This window comes from Notamacropus eugenii, chromosome 1, assembly GCF_028372415.1.
Source record: "Notamacropus eugenii isolate mMacEug1 chromosome 1, mMacEug1.pri_v2, whole genome shotgun sequence".
In the NCBI taxonomy this organism is placed as follows: domain Eukaryota; kingdom Metazoa; phylum Chordata; class Mammalia; order Diprotodontia; family Macropodidae; genus Notamacropus; species Notamacropus eugenii.
In genome coordinates, this window is record NC_092872.1 from 108568685 (window position 1) to 108586245 (window position 17561).

Below are 17561 nucleotides of genomic sequence, written 5' to 3' on the forward strand. Positions count from 1 at the left end.
TGTAAAAAAAATATTGAAGCTAATATTTTTTTATTAAAGATTTTTTAAGATAACCATAGTGAGCATGACAGATAATGAAAATACTTTAAGAAAGATAAAGGAAACCAGTAAGCTTGTTGCCAGAAATGTTTTAAATCACTGTCACAACAGAAATAATAAACCATGCATAATATCTTTTAACAGAAAACTTCTGAAACTTTTTGTATAACACTATCAGAAGAAAATGGTTTATTTCATTATTATGCTTATTCATTTTGTAAAGCATGGAAATAAAAGTTATGAAAAATACAGAATAATTTATGATTTGAGGAATTTGTTTTGCAATCCTGAATTCTTAAGATTAAGATCTGTCCAGAATTTGAAAGCTTTACACATGTAACAAAAAAACTGAAACACATTAAAAATAAATAGGGAATGAAGTAGGGATGAGGAAAGGGAGCAGGAGATTAAGAGGGAGCAATTCTGGAGGGGATCAGTCATAAGGAAAACAAATTTCATCTTTGGAAGATGGAGTGTGAATAGGAGTAATAAAAAGAAAGGGAAAAAAGGATGCAGTGGGGGTAAGACAGAGAAAAGAGACTAAGAGGAGGAAGCAGATGTTCTGAAGCATACAGCACTGGTGCTTAACAAAATCATTGTCCTCAACCTTCTTTTCTTTGTGAAGGAAGGAGGGAAATAGAAGAAAAGTATGAAAGGATAGCCTTGAGATAAATATACAATTAGCAATAACACCTGTGAATATGAATGGGATGAACTCACCAATAAAACAGAAGCATGCTGCAGAATCAATGTCACTTATAAGAGACATACTTGAAACTATAGGATTCATACACAGTAAATATAAGAGTCTATAAACATAGGAGGCAGACTGTCCCCTATACTTTAGGGGAACTAAAAAAATCAGGGAGAGCAGTGATATCAGACAAGGAAACAATAAATAATAAACTGTAATTAAAAGTTAAGGTAGCTAGATGGCGCAAGGGCAGATAGGTGGCACAGTAGATAAGAATGTCAGGTTAGAATCAGGAAGACTCACCTAACTGAGTTCAAACATGTGTGACCCTGGGCAAGTTAACCCAGTTTGCCTCAGTTTCCTCATCTGTAAAATGAGTTGGAGAAGATAACGGCAAGCCATTCCTGTATCTTTGCCAAGAAAACCCTTAAATGGGGCCACAAAGAATCAGACACAACTGAAAATGACTCCATAACAACAAAAGAGTTAAAAGAAATATATAAGGAAATTCCTACTTCATTTAAAGACATGATAAAAAAGGTTACTGTCAGTACTATATATAGTATTTACGTATATACATACATATACACACACAAATACACACACATACATATACATATATATGTGTGTGTATATTCATATATATGTTCCAGATGAAATAGTATATAGATATTTTAAAAGAAACAATCAAATTACATGAAAATATATAATAATAGTTGAATATAATAATGTAACACTTTCTTACATAGAAAAACATAAAGAAAAAAGAAGTCAAACAACTGAGCAGAACTTTATAAATGTTAGCTATGTTAAAACTCTGGCAATTAATGAAAAGGGTTAGAAATAGGAAATGTCAGCCAGTAAACATCTATACAAACAAGGAGGTGGGCACGGGGGCTGGCACGGCTGACATTTTTACCTTACTCTCACCTAAACTATTTAAAGAACTTCTGAGGACTCTTGATGAAAACACCAGATAAGTAGAAAAACTCCGAAGTTCAAATACCCTGGTAAACATTAATAAACAATAACTGTCTAAACAAGGATATATTCTACTATAAGGAGATGACATGTGTCCCCTCTGAGCTCTATCACCATTTGAGGTCTTAAAAGGAATCTAATTAGACAAGGTCTAGGAATGGTTCTGTTATGTCTTGATGATCTTAGGAGGAAAATAGAAAGAGGGGAAAAAGAATACACTGAGGGGAGGGGAAGGGAAAGGAAGACTGGGAAAAATAATTGAACATAATCATGGTGTAGAAGTAGACATCTATACTAACAAACAGAAAGGTGTGGCAGGGAATGGCTGACACCTGAATCGCACATAATCAGATGAATTTCTTATTGCAAAATTCAGGCTTAAATTGAAAAGAAAAAAGCATGGAAAACCACACATCATGTAGTATGACCTAAAATAGCCTCCTTTATGAATATGAAGCTGAAGTGAAGAATACATTTAAGGGACTGGATCTGGTAGACAGCATTCCTGAAGAACCATGGGCAGAGGTTTACAATATTGTGCAAAAGGCAAAAAAAACAATTCCCAAGTAAAAGAAGAGCAAGGAAGCAAAATAACCGCCTGATGAGGCTTTACAAATAACTGAGGAAAAAGGAAAACAAAAGGTGAAGGAGAAAACAACAAAATGTGTCAAGTCCTCAGAGAGATGGAAGAACCAGATCATCTTCTCTCCTGAGGAATCGTTATGTGGGCTAAGTAGTGAGTTAGAACCAACCGTGGAACAACTGCTTGGTTTAAGGTTAGAAAAGGAGTACAATAAGGCTGTGTATTGTCAACTTATTTATTTAACTTCTATGCAAAGTATATGATGTGAGATACCAGACTGGATGAATCAAAAGCTAGAATGAAGGCTGCTGGGAGAAATATCACTAATCTCAAATATGCAGATAATACCCCACTGATGGCAGAAAGTGAAGGAGAATTAAGAAGCCTTTGATAAGGGTGAAAGAGGAGTGAATAAAACCTGGCTTGAAGCTTAACAAAAAAAAAACACAAAAAAACCAAAAAAACCCCACAAACCTAAGATTTTGAAAACTGGTTGCATCATTCCCTGGCAAAAAAAGGAGAAGAAATGGAAGCAGTTATCAGGTTTTATGTTGGTCTGCTCAAAGATCACTGTAGACAGTAACTGCAGCCAAAGAATTAAAGATATTTGTTCCTTGGAAGGAAAACTATGGCAAATATGGGCATCATACTGAAAAGCAGGGACATCACTTTGCTAACAAAGGTCTGTCCAGTCAAAGCTATGGTTTTGTAGCAAGGTATGACTGTGAAAGCTAAGTACTGCAGAATTGATGCTTCTGAATTGTGGTGCTACAACAGACTTTTGGGAGTCCCTGGGACAGCAAGGAGGTCAAATCAGTACATAAAAAGATTTTTTTAAGCTGAAACTTAAATATCTTAGCCACATAATGAGAAGATGAGACTCATTGGAAAAGACCCTGATGTTGAGAATGACTGAAGGCAAAAGGAAAAGGGGATGACAAAGGATGAGATGGATAGGTAGTATCACGGAAACAATGAACATGAATTTGGACAGACTGACAGACAGTGGAGAATAGAAGGCCCTGGCACATACCATCTATGTTCCATGGGATCATGAAGAGTCAGACATGACTAGATGACAGAACAATAACAAAGAGAGCCCAGAAATGCGAGATATCAACCTAAAATCATCAAAACAATTTAATACTGGCTAAAAAGCAGAAAATTCAAACATTAAAAAAATTAGATATAAAAGACCCAGAAGTCATCATATATAGTAGCATTATGTTCAATTAACCCAAGAACTTCAAGTAGCAGGGTGGGGACCCACTATTCACTAAAAACTAAATGAAAGTACTGGAAAGCAGTCAGGCAGAAATTAGATTTACTCAAAGATTTCACATCATTTACCACAATACTCTCTAAATAGATATAGGACTTAGATAAAAAGGGTCACAATATAAACAAATTAGGCAAAAAAAAGTACCTTTTATAACTGTAGAGAGTGGCAGAGTTCTTGACTGGACAGATAAGGAATACAAAAGATCACAGGAGATGAAAAGACAATTTTGATTTATTTAAAATTTAAAATTTTTGCACACAAAAATCAAGTTAAAATTAGAAAGGATACAGTTAACTGGGGAAAATTTTTCCACAATATTTCTTTGATAAAGGTCTGATATGCAACATACATATAATACTGACTGAAATATATAAGAATAACATCTATATATTCAAAACATATGAACAGGTACTTCTCAAAGGAATAAAAATCCAAACAAGCATTGTTCATATTTTTAAAATTTCCCAAATCATTCTTAAGTAGAAAAATGAAAATTCCAACCACTCGAGTTTCTACCTCAGCTCCATCAGATTGGCAAGGTTGTCAAAAAAACTGAAAAATTACAGTTGTTGGAAGAAGACAGGCATGTTGGTATACTCCTGTTTTAACTGTGAATTGGCCCAGCATTTTGGAAGGAAATTTGGAATATGTCCCAGAAGTCACTACACTAAGCTTGGCTCACTGACCCAGTGACACAATGAGTAAAGCATGGCCCCCAAAGGATTTCAAAGAAAGAAAGAAAAAACACTCATGTATACGCAGTTATGTCAGTTTCTTTTGTTGTAGAAAATAAATGTAAACAAATGGGTGTCCATCTTTTAGGGGAACTGAATAAATACATGGTTTGTGAATGTGAAATGAAATTGTTATACTGCAAGAAATGACAAAAGAGATGGTTTCAGAGAACACTGGGAAGTTTTTGATGAAAAGTGAAGTAAGCAGAACCAGGAAAACAAAGGAAATATAAAACAGAAAGCCTTAAAGGCTCTAATTAATACAATGAGTGGCTGTGACTCCAGAGGACGGATGTTGAAGAATGTTATCTACCCACTAAAGAAGTCAATAAGTCAAGCAAAAAAGCATTTATTAAAGACTTACTCTGGGGCAGGCACAGCCTTAAATGAAATGGAATGGAATGGAAATACAATCACAAGCAGACAGATAGTCCATGATCCCCAAGAGTTTACACTCTAATGAGAGAAGATTAAACAAGCTGAAAAGAGAGATGGGGGAGCAGGTAGATGTGCAGGAATAATGGAGAAAGTCTGAAAGGTCAAGAATGGAGCCCAGATAGGAATGCAAACATGGCTGACCTATACACCTTCCTTAAGAGGGAGGTTCTGGGAAGAACCAACCAATTAAAGGATGGCACAGTAAGAGTGGGGTGAATTTCCTGGGTAAAGAAGCCATAGAAAAGAGAAATTTCAGAGTAAGAAAGCTGTGACTTGGTAGAAAAGTCCAGAGACTCAAAAGTTGAGCCCAGAAAGGAATGAAAAGAGGACTGTTGGACCCAGGGTACAAAATTAGAGACATTTTTGGACATAACAAATGTGTGCCTTATTTGACTATCCTTATTAAGGGAAATTTTGGGGGAGATTCATGGGGGGAGGTAAGCGATAGTATTGGAAGGAAGAAAGGAAAGGAGGAAGGAAGGAAACAAAATAGGGCAATTTAAAATTTTAATGAACAGAAGAAAAGAAAGAAATTTAGAAGGAAACATAAATAAGTCAGATGACACTGAAAGTTACATGTTTAATTTACTACATCCTGTTTAAACAGCATGGGATATACTCATTTTTATGTAATAATTCTTTTTCTATTCTACTTGATATATAAAATGTTCTCTTTCATTTTTCTTTAAATTTAAATTTCTAAAAGAGAAATGAATGTGAAAATTTTAAAAACATAGAAAAAATAAAGGGAAAACTGGAATAAGGCTATAGGATTATTAGCATCTAGATGTAACCTGAGGGAGAAGACTGTCATTTATCTATTCTTAAGGTTCTACGTAGCTTAGCTTAAGAAGTGACTTGGTAACCTAGGTCCAGCTATTCAGCTGTGCTTCATACACCTGCTCATACTGATATTCAGTGATGAAGCCATATGAAATGCTTCAGAGATTGCATAAATGTTACCAGAAACACAATAGCATGGATACGCTAAGCCGCATAAGCTTGCCTCTGCCAGGCAGAATGAAGTTGGAAATAAATAGCAGTAGGACTCTCCTAAGCATCCTCCTGAATTTAATTATTGGAGTGCTATCTAATTTCCCTTAAGCAGAGGTGCAGCAATTCTCTGTATAAAAGTGGCTTTTTCTCAGAAAAGGGAGATGGCCTCCTAAACACAGAAAGATACTGCGTGTGTTCTTGGAGATCACAAGGAGTCCACTGGAGTGTACTGAATAAGGCAATGAATGGACAGAACTACACCTTAGGAAAATCATGAATAGAGGATGGCCTGGCATAAGTGAACACAAGAACATTCAATTACCTGAGTGGTCACAGTTTAGCAGTAATGTGCTCTGTGGCAGTTTTGCAACAGAGACAAACATGACCTGTGCGTACATGGTAACTCCCTGAACAAACGTGACATTATACTTTACCACTCTGCCTGTAAAACAAAAACCTGTAATCTTATGAGATTATCAGTCTTTAACTTCTTGTTTTAAAGAGCTCACATTCATTGTATTAGATGGGGGACGGAGAAGAAGAAACTTTATTAATTTTGACAACCCAAATTGCTTTCTTAGGACAACAAAGAAGCACTGATTCAATAATTATATTTAGGAATACATGAAGCACTTTGCAGCCACATAGTACTTTATGAGTACTGTGTTATCTGCTGCTCACAAAAATTCTGATGACAAAAATATAAATCTTAGGTCATTTTTCAGAATTCTTTGGATAGTTTCAGCTACAAAATTAAAGTCTATTTCCACTGCTGAAGGGGAGATAGGTGGTAGGGGATAGAGCACTGGGTTTGGAAGCAGGAAAACTTATCTTCATGAATTCAAACCTGGCCTCAGACACATATGAGCAGTGTGACCCTGGGCAAGTCACTTAACACTATTGTTCCTCATCTGTAAATGGACTGGAGAAGTAAATGACAAAACACTCCAGTATCTTTGCCAAGAAATTGCCAAAAAGGGTCACAACATGTTGGACGAGTATGAAAATGGCTAAACAAGTAAAAACATTAAATTAAAATTAAAGCTTCTTTATTAACCACACACTAAACCATCTTGTTTTGATAACAAGGCAATTCTCAGTATTTTTGCTTAATAGTTCTTTTTTAGCAGGTTCTGCCTCTTAAGTTGTTCACTTAAAGCAAAGCGAAACACAGCAATCAAATTTGGCCTTTTGGCAAAATGACAAAATCTACATATGCTCAATGTCAACCTTTCATAATTTACATCACTCACACCCTCAAAATCTACTAGGACCTACAAATTAGAGCTGTTGAAGTTTCTGTATAATCTAAACTTTCAGCTCGAGAGAATTTTACTTGTCTAAATTTATTTATGCTCTTGGCAATGCAGCAATTCATTATATCAGTTGTTTAAACAGTAATAGGAGTGTTTTAAGGATCATGCATTTGTGGCAAGATGGGCATGGATTCAACCAACTTGAAGAAATAGCCTACAAGTAGCAATTAGTCAAGTGAAATAAACAGAAGAGAATTGCAGGAAGAAGTAGGGTTCTTTTAAAACTTGAAAAGGCATGGATTTTGATTTTTTTCTTCTTATATAAGTTCATAACCTGGGTGAAATAAAAAAAAAAAAGCCTAAAAAATCAGCAAGCACAAACATAACCAACTCCTCTTTGTTCCTACAAGTCAAGACTTCACCTTCAGAATATTTTAATACTTCCCAATTAATCTAGACAGAGTTTTCAAATATGTTGCATTGCACTTTGAGAAACTTTTTCAAACATGGTTACATGCAATAAGGGTATTACAGAATTGACATTACAGCCCATGTTCCTATGAGGGAGACTATTTTTTAACTTTGATGGAATGAAATATTTCCCTGAAGCTAGAGCATCAGAAAGAAAAAAAACTCTTAACTATTTTTATGGGGTATCTACTGGGACATTAGACGTGCTGTGAGTACAGCTAGAAACCTTATAAACCTGATTAAATCACAGGATCTCAGAGATCATTTAGTTCTACCAGGCTATCACTGTAGCATATATGACAAAATTTTATTTAAAAATTTTAAGTTGAAAGCAATCTATAATATAATCTATAGTTATAGATGTTTTATCTTTCCCTTATTAGGGTATTAAGATTATTTGTCTGATAAGGTACATTCTTTCTCAATTTCTAAGAATAATTTATATAATGAGGTTAGCAAATATTCTTTAAGTCTGATGGAATTCTCTTGTGAATCTATCAGGACCAGGAGCCTCCCTTTGCCTCCTTTGTTAATTCTTTTAAAATTAGTTCTGTTTTATTTTCTGAGGTTGGATAATTTAAGATCTTTATTTTGTCTTCTGTTAACTTAGATATGCTATATATGTGAAGGTATTTCACTATTTGTTTTGTGTTTTCAGAGGTGTTTTTGTTTTTTAGCATATATAGTAGATTCTGATTAGTCTTTTTACTTCGAGTTTTGTTGTAATTTTATCTTGATCATTTATTTTGTTGATCTAATTTTCTGCCCTAATCAGATTGTCTAAAAGTTTGTCTTTTTTTTAAAGTATTTTCAAAGTAGTAGCTTTAGGTTTTATTTATAATTTCTATGGGTTTTTGTTGTTTTGGTTTTCTGGTTTACTTCACCTCTAATTTTTAATAGTTCCTTTTTCCTCCTTATTTTGGTTTTGCTTATTTCTTGGTTTTTAATTTTTTTAAATTCACATTAGTTCACTAATCTCTTTTCTATTAATTAATGTTATGTTTGCAGAGATATGATTTTGCCCTAAGTGCTTTAGCTTCATCACAAAAATGTTGTTTTTACATTATCATTTTCTTCAACAAAATTATTTGCTTTTATGACTTGTTCTCTCATCCATTAATTATTTAGGACTTCATTCTTCATTCTCCATTTGGATCCATGTGTATTGTTTATGGCATCTAAACTGATTACTATTTTTATTGCATTATGTTCTATAAACTGCATATTTACTATTTCTGCCCCTTTTTACATTTGTTTTCAATACTTTAGTGCCCTAATAATGGTCAATTTTTGCAAAGGATCCATGTGGTTATCAGAAATATATATGCTCTGTAGCAGTCTCATGTAGAAGATACCATGTTTTTTTCTTACATTCTAATTTCTCCAGAAATTTGTTCAGTTTATCCCCTTTTAGGATTTGAGTGTTTGTTTTTGGTTTACGTCACAGCAAGTCAAGAGAGAGAGAGAGAGAGAGAGAGAGAGAGAGAGACAGACAGACAGACAGACAGACAGACAGACAAAGAGAGAGGGAGAGAGAGAGGGAGAGGGAGAGGGAGAGGGAGAGGAGAGAGAGAGAGAGAGAGACAGACAGACAGACAGACAAAGAGAGAGGGAGAGAGAGAGGGAGAGGGAGAGGGAGAGAGAGAGAGAGAGAGACAGACAGACAGACAGACAAAGAGAGAGGGAGGGAGAGAGAGAGAGGGAGAGGGAGAGGGAGAGGGAGAGGGAGAGAGAGAGAGAGAGAGACAGACAGACAGACAGACAAAGAGAGAGGGAGAGAGAGAGGGAGAGGGAGAGGGAGAGGGAGAGGGAGAGAGAGAGAGAGAGAGAGAGAGAGAGAGAGAGAGAGAGAGAGAGAGAGAGAAAGAGAGAGAGAGAGAGAGAACGAACAAGGGATAACAATGATATATTCCACTGATATCAAAACATTGTCAAGAAATCTCAATGAAGGTCCCATGTGGAAGATGTATAAGAAGACAAAACGAGCCAAACGAGATCATAAATGTTTATTGTTTTTTAAAAAAGGAAATAGAATGTTTTAATACACATGCAATCCTGGGAGAACACACTCAGGAAAGGGAAGGAAGAAGGGAATAAGCATTCATATGGTGCATATATATCAATTGATTTGATTCTCAAGATAACCCTGTGATATAGATGCTCTTATTATTCTCATTTCTCATTCAGATGAAGCGGTTAAATGACCTGCTCAGGGTCACACAGCTGATGTCATAGGGAGGATTTAAACTCATATTTCTGACTCCAGATCCAGTTCTCTATTCCCAGCACCACCAGCTACCACCCATATTAAAGAGACCAAGCAATTCAATTTTGTAAACACTTATAAAATTCTTGCTATTTGTCAGGTTAGGTGATAGGAATACAAAATCAAAGCTAAAAAAATCTCAGCTCTCAAAAAGCTCATATTCTATTAGGGAGATACATCATATAGGTAAGGAATCAAGAAATAGAAAGACAGAAATAAACAGAGAAACAGATATTTACTGGGAGAAAGCTTTGTCACAATACCTTTGTCACAACTCTTACAAGAATTATGATGCTAAATTCTAAAGTATTTAGAACTGAAAGGGCTGTTTTTATCTCCACAACATATCCTCTCCATTCACCAAAGCCACCAACCTTAGTTCATACCCTTTATCACTTCCCTTAATATATGACAACAACCTCCAAACTGGGCTCACTGACCCTTCTATTCTCTCTCCTCAATAATCCAGTCTCCATTCTCTCTTCTCCATAATCAAAATTATATTCCTTAAATTACAGATAAGATGATGTTACTCTCCTGAAAAGCTCCAGGTCCATCCTATTGTCTCTTGGACCATGTACCTTAAACTCCTCTGTCTGGTAGGAACCAGAATTGAAGGGCAGAGGCAACAATACAGTCAAATTCTCCCAATATTCCCCTCTGAGCAACTGTGAAATAATTCCTAAAATTGAATTTGGGAATACCAGAGCCAACAAATGGTCCAGTTGAGACATTTTTCCACCTTAAGACAACTTAGGAGGTTGGCAGAAATGTATAAAAATAGAATGAGGGATGGCTGAGCACACAGGTGGTGGCAGAGCTAGGAGTGGGCTTTCAGGTGGCTATGACAGTAGCAGCAGCCCTTTCAGGAGGTCTCAGCCCAGAGACAGGAAGGGGTTCAATCAATTGGTCAGGGGATTACAGAGGATGCTTTGCTGACAATGGATGATGCTGGCATTGATAAGCAACCCATACGCACTTCTGGGTCTCAGTTCCAGGGTGGAAAGGAATACATGATCACTTGTGGTCACTAGAGAACAGGGGCTCACACAGTTACAGGGAAGAAAGGGGGACTAATGCTTGCTCCTCAAGGGCACCAGGTCACTATCTAGGGCCAATAGGAGTACTAGCACTTGTGGTTGGAAATAAAGAGCAGAGGAAGTTCACGTGTTTCATGGATGGGGCTGTGAGTCTACCAGCACCCAGAAAGGGACTGAGGGAACCAACTGAGCAAGAGCAACAGCTGCGGGGCACTTTGGGTGCCATGGCAAGGCAGGCTTTTAGAAAGTTACTTCCCCTCCTTGACTGACTTTTGGTTGAAAGGACCATAGCTGAGACTATTATTACAGGCAACAGTAGTAGCTGTTGGATCAGGATCTAAAGGAAAGTGGAGAAATTCAACCAGTTAGTGTGAAAGTTGGAGATAAAGTTCTTCTTCCAAAATATGATGGAACCAAAGTAGTTATAGAAGACAAGGACTATTTCTGATTTAGAGATAGTGACATTCTGGGAAAATATGTGAACTGAAATCACTAATGAAGTGGCATCATGAAAATTATCCATTCCACTGAAGTTCTGAAATCTTTTGATTCATCAGGCAAATAATTTCCAGGTCTCTTGTTTTATAATAAATGGATATCTTGTGTCTCTAAAATTCAATTTCTCTGCATCGATATGAACATTTACAAATCAAAAATGTAAAAATAAAAAAAAAGAGCAGAGCACAGAACAGGAGAGGAATGATCAGACCTCTCCTTTCCTTGGATCACACCATGTTGGAAGCACCAAAAATATGCAGATCCCCAGAACTAGCTGTGAAAACAGCAACACAAAAAAGCCCAAAGTTTGGGACAGTGAGAAGAGCCAAGTGTTAACATAAACATCAAAGTCAAGAAATAGGCTAGAAAAAAAAAAAACTTGAACAAATATAGATTCTACAGCGACAGGGAAGACCAAGACACAAACTCAGAAGATGATGACAACGTGAAAACAGCTACAAGGAAGTCTCAAAGAAACATGCTAATTGGCTATAAGCCTAACCAGAATAGTTTCAAAAGGGAGCTAAGAGTAGCAGAGGAAAATTTGGAAAACAAATGAGATTGGTGCAAGAAAATTATGAAAAGAGAATGAATAGCTTGATAAAATAAGCACAATAAAATACTTAAGGAAAAAATCACTTAAAAAAACCTGAATTGGTCTACTGGTAGAAGAGTTTCAAAGATTCACAAAAGATAAGAACTCCTTAAAAAGCAGAATAGGTCAAATGGAAAAGGAGGTACAATAGTTAACTCTAGAGGCAGAGCCAATATGGAAATAAAGAAGGGAACTGCCTAGAGTCTCCAAAATTCCCCTTCAAACAACTTTAAATAATGCCTCAAAATGAATTCCAAAGTGATAAAAGCTAAAATGGAATGAGATGAAACATTTTCCACCCAAGACAACTTACAAGGTTAATAGGAGAGGTCTGTCACACTGGTGTGAAAGTGGAGTCCAGTCCAGTGCAGACAATGACCCTGTAAAACAGCAGCAGACCTTGAGGAAAACTGAATCCGCATCAGTGGCTCCTGTAATTCTCAGTCCACAGACAGTAAAGGGGTACAACGGTGGGCAATTTGTGGCCTTAAGGCCACATGTAGTCCTCTAGGTTCTCAAGTGCTGCCCCCTGATTGAATCCAAAATTCACAGAACAAATTCCCTTAATAAAAGGATTTGTTCTGTAAAACTTGGACTCAGTCAAAAGGCCACATCCAATGACCTAGAAGGCCACCTGTGGCCAAGGCCATAGGTTCCCCACCCCTGGTGGTAGGACAACTAGTCAGAAGAAGATTACAAGGTTCCCTCTGCTGGTACTGGGTGCAAGACTCTATTGCTTTGCCCATGTGAAGATCTGGATCACAGTCCCAGGGCAGAGAAGAACACTAGCACACCAGAGTTTGCAGCCACCAGGGAGGAAAATACACAGTAATTATAACTGTGAATATGAATGGAACAAGCCCACCCATATATTGGAAGTGATAGTAGAATGGATTATAAACTATAATCTAATAATATATTGTTAACAAGAGAAACACTCAAAACAGAAAGACACACAGAAAATTCTTAGTTTTTACTTTAGATGAAGTAAAAAAAAGAATCAAAGTGTAGTAATCATGATGAAGGGAAAGTGAAGAAGGAGGAAAAATAGACCTAAATAAAAAAGGCAATCAAGGAAACTAAATTTGGCTAAAAGGCACCAGTGATAGTAAATTACTATCAAAAATTTTTATAGAAAGTTTCTCTGATATAGGCCTCATTTCTCAAACATATAGGAAACTGAGCCAAATTTTTAAAAATAAGAGCATTTTCTCAATTAATAAATGGTCAAAGGATATGGAAAGGAAGTTTTCAGAAGAAATCAAAGTTATCAATAGTCACATAGAATGCTCTAAAGTATTATCGATTAGAGAAATTCAGGTTAAAGTAACTCTGAGGCATCAACTCACATATAACAAAAATGAAAAATGCTTAAGAGAATGAGGGAAAGTAATCAACTCTTAGTGAAGTCATGAACTGATTCAACCACTCTGGAGAACAATTTAAAACTATGCCCAAAAGGTTAGAAAATCATGAATGCCATGTGACCCAATAATACCACCCCTAGGTTTATATCACAGAAATTTTTTAAAAAGTGAGTGTGGGAGAAGAACCTACATAAAAAATGTTTATAGCAGCTCTTTATGTGGTAGCAAAGAATTACAAATTGATGGGATGTCCATCAATTGGGGAATGGCTGAACAAGTATATGATTATGATGGAATACTATGGGGCTATAAGAAATGACAAGGAGGATGCTCTTAGAAAAATCTGGAAAGACTTACATGAACGGATGCAAAGTGAAATGAGCAGAAACAGAACAGTGTACACAATGGCAGCAATACTGGATGATGATTAATTGCGAATGCCTTAGCTATTCTTAGAAATACAATGACCCAAGACAACTCTGAAGGACTTATGATGAAAAATGGTATCTATTCCCAAGGAAAGAAATGATGGTGTCTGAATACAGATTATATCATATGTTTTTTACTTTATTTTTCTTGAGTTTTTTTATCTATGTTTTCTTTCACAACATGACTAATATGGAAATGTTTTGCATAACTACGCATGTATAAACCTACATAAAAATGTCTGTCTTCTTAGCAGAGGCAGGGAGGAAAAAGAGAGAGGGAGAGAGTATGGAGCTCAAAATGCTAAAGAGGGATGTTAAAGTTGTTTTTATATATAATTGAGAAAAATAAAATATTAAATAAGAAAGAAAAAAAGTTTTTTAAAAAGCTCACTGAAGAAAAGAATTCCTTAAAAATTATAATCGGGTAAGTAGAAGCCAAATCCCTGAGACAACAACAACAAAAAAACCAACAACAAAGTTAAAATAATGAAAAAATATAAGAAAATATGAAATATGTCATCAGAAAAACAGCTGACCTGGAAAATAGATTAAGGAGAGATCTCAGTTATTGGCCGAACTGAATGGTGTTATTAAAAAAAGAGTCTAAGCATCATATTTCGAGAAATTGTCAAGGAAAACTGCTCTGTTATGCCAGAGGGTAAAAGTGAAATTGAAAGAAAGAATCCACTAATCATCTCCTGAAAGAAATCCCAAAATGAAAACTTCCAGGAACATTATAGCTAAGACTCAGAACTCTAAGATCAAGGAGAAAATTTTGCACACAGTCAGAAAGAAACAATTCAATATCATGGAGTAAAAGTTAGGAACACAGAAGACTTAGCAGCTTCTACATTAAAGATGCAAAGAGCTCAGTATATGATATTCCAGAATAGAAAGGATTACAATAAAGAATAACCTACCTAGCAAAAGTGAGTATAAGAAGTCAGGGAGGAAATTGAGGACTTTGAAGCAATCCTAATAAAAATCCTGATAAAAAAGCTGATTTTTCAGAAAGAAGGCTTAAGAGAAGCCTAAAGAGATAAACATGAAAAGAGAAATCATAAGACACTCAATAAGCTAAATTACTGACATTCACTTATAGAAAGATGATACATGTAACTCCTAAGAACTTCCTAATTATTAGGGCACTTAGATGGAATATACATAGACAGAAGGCATGGGTGTAAGCTGATTAGGTTATGATGATCTCAAAAAAATAAAGGGATGAGAAAAATGGATGCACTGGGAAAAGGAGGGAGAGGTAAAATGGGAAAAATTATCTCACATAAAAGATGTGCAAAAGGAAGAGCTTTTACTTTGGAGAGGGAAATGGTGGGGGGAATGGTGGATAATGCTTGAAGGCATTTCTCTCATTGGAATTTATTCAAAGAGGGAAGACTATATATACACACTCAGGGTTGTTGTGTTGGTCCTTCATTGCCAAAGAAGACCATGCCATCAGAGAAATGATGACATGACTTGCACTTGACTTTGTTTTGAGTGAGGGAGGGCTGTGTGGGTCACCAGCCTCACTTCCTCCTCCTGAGCCATCTGGATCCAGTGACCAGATATTCATCAGGATGACTGGAGATGACCCAGGATGCAGGTACTCAGGGTGAGGTAATGCCCATTCATTGAATAGGCCTTTTTAAGAAGTAGCCAGGGCATGGCCCCTTTAATGAGGCAAAGAAAAAAAAAGACATTAGGCTGGGAGAGAAACAGCAACAGTTGGTATTAATAATCACTCTTAAGCCAGGAGGGTGCAGAAGAGCCCTTAGGCAAGGGCCCATTGGCAACCCAGCTTCAGAGTGCCCTAGGTTTAAGGTTTTAGGACAGGACAAGACAGGAAAGGAAAGGAAAGGAAAAAGGAAAAGGAAAAGAAAAGGCAATGAAACTAGCCAGCAAATCCAAGTCAATTGGGCATCTTTTGGCCCTCCAAATTTACCTTCCTTTGGACAGGAGAAGGAAGGGGAGGGGGAGGTAGACAGGACAGGACAATCTGAGTTACCCAGTTTCAGCCAGCTGCATCTCCCCACAGGGTTGTGTTCGTCCTTCCTTGCAAAAGACCATGTCATCAGAGAAATGATGATGTGACTTGCACTAGACATTGTTTTGAGTGAGGGAGGACTGTGCAAGGTCACCAGCCTCACTTCTCCTCCAGGGTCATCTGGGTCCAGTGACCAGATATTCATCAGGGTGACCGGAGATGGCATAGGATGCAATGAAAGACCTCAGTTGAGTAGAGAAAGCCATCTTACCCAAAAAGACTCCTGAGAAACCCAAGTAGTTCCTCTTAAAAGTATTTTACTGGACAGCCATACTTGTTCCAATCTCTGGAATGATTTCGGGTCTAAACAAGTTTGTTCATTTATGGCTGATTACTAGGGCATGTGCCAGTTTCCTCAGTACATCCAAACATAATTCCTATGCAAGATTATTTTAGCAGTTTATCACTTAAGTGCGTGGATGGGGTGATTTGATTGATTTGTTCAATCAACATCTTCCTGTATAATTATATTTTCTTCTCTCTCTAATTGTGTCAACAGCAGCCACCTCAGGATCCATTTGGAGGGTACTGTAAGTTACTAATAGTAGAGAAGAAAGGGGAATAATACCTACAAGATGGCAGGTATATTACAAAACCATTAGAGGTACAAATTAAAGTGAATTCCTTTTCAATAGTGATTTTTTAAAAAAAATTTGTGGCCTTTCTTCATTAGACATAACAACAAAAGCTATAATCTATAAATCTGTCTGAAATTTGTTTTGTTTTGATGAATATGTCATATCATAACTTGTTGTCTCAGTTCTATTAAATATATCAACAAGAATTTGCTACAAAGGAAACACGAAGCAGATGTTTTCCTTGGGAGGCAATCTTCTACCACATATATGTGTCTGAAATGCAAATCTGCCATTTATGGTAAAACTAAGTTGTTTCTGAGCACACTAGATCACAGTAACATTAAGCAATGAATTGTGTTCTGTCTTGAAATGACCATTTTAGAGTCAGTGCCAGTCTATTAAATGGCCTATCTAATACAGAATTCACTGTTCTCTCCTACATATCAACAAGAAAGCAGTGTGATCTACTAGAAAGAACACTAGATTTAGAGAAAGGAGAGCTCAGCTTGCCTCTAGCATGTACTAAATCTAAGGCCATGGAGTAGTGACTTAATTTCAGTAAACCTGACTTTACACAACTATAAAACGAGAATTGTAATAATTGATGTATTGGCCTCATAAAACTGTATATGATACTTTCACAGAGGAAATAATGTAGGGGAAGCATTTTGAAAATGTTAAAGAACTCCACAAATTTCAGGTATCATTAATCGTTCCCTGGTTTGTTTGTTTATTTTGGCTAAGTCTTCTATTTGTCCTAGGGTTTATCATTTTTCAATTCAACAATTATCCAAAAGATCTTTGGGTTTCTTGGAGCCTCTAATTCCCTTCAAGGAAGCTCAAGCTACATCCTACATAAGGTCTTTCTCACTTTCTTGTCCTATTTTTCTTGCATATCTACTTTAGCTATAAACATTCCTCTTCAAAAACATAATAAAACAAAAACTAATTTTTAAAAAACCTTTTATATTTATTTGTGTTTACTTAATAGAGTTTATGTTCTTTCCCTCCAACAGAATGTAAGCTCATTAAGTAAGGGACTGTTTTCATTTTTAGTTTTGCATCTTCATCCCCTACACAACACCTGGCACATAATAGGCATGTAATAAATGTTTGTTGAATTGAATTGAATTACGGATTAGCCATATGATTTTAATCTAATTTCAAGAATCAAAATAAACTATACAGAGAACTACATTGTGGATCAAATCTCTAAAGTGTTCCACAGTCTTATTTCTTATTTCCAGATATTCAGGTTGGAATATTTT

At 36.2% G+C, this 17561-nt stretch overlaps 1 protein-coding gene and 1 pseudogene across 3 annotated transcripts in view; one reads left to right on the forward strand and one right to left on the reverse strand.

The window, feature by feature from the left end:
- ROR2 (receptor tyrosine kinase like orphan receptor 2) overlaps positions 1-17561 on the reverse strand; it is a 320282-nt gene that overhangs the window by 127696 nt on the left and 175025 nt on the right. The window lies entirely within an intron of this gene.
- Positions 11005-11267, forward strand: LOC140505675 (10 kDa heat shock protein, mitochondrial pseudogene; annotated as a pseudogene).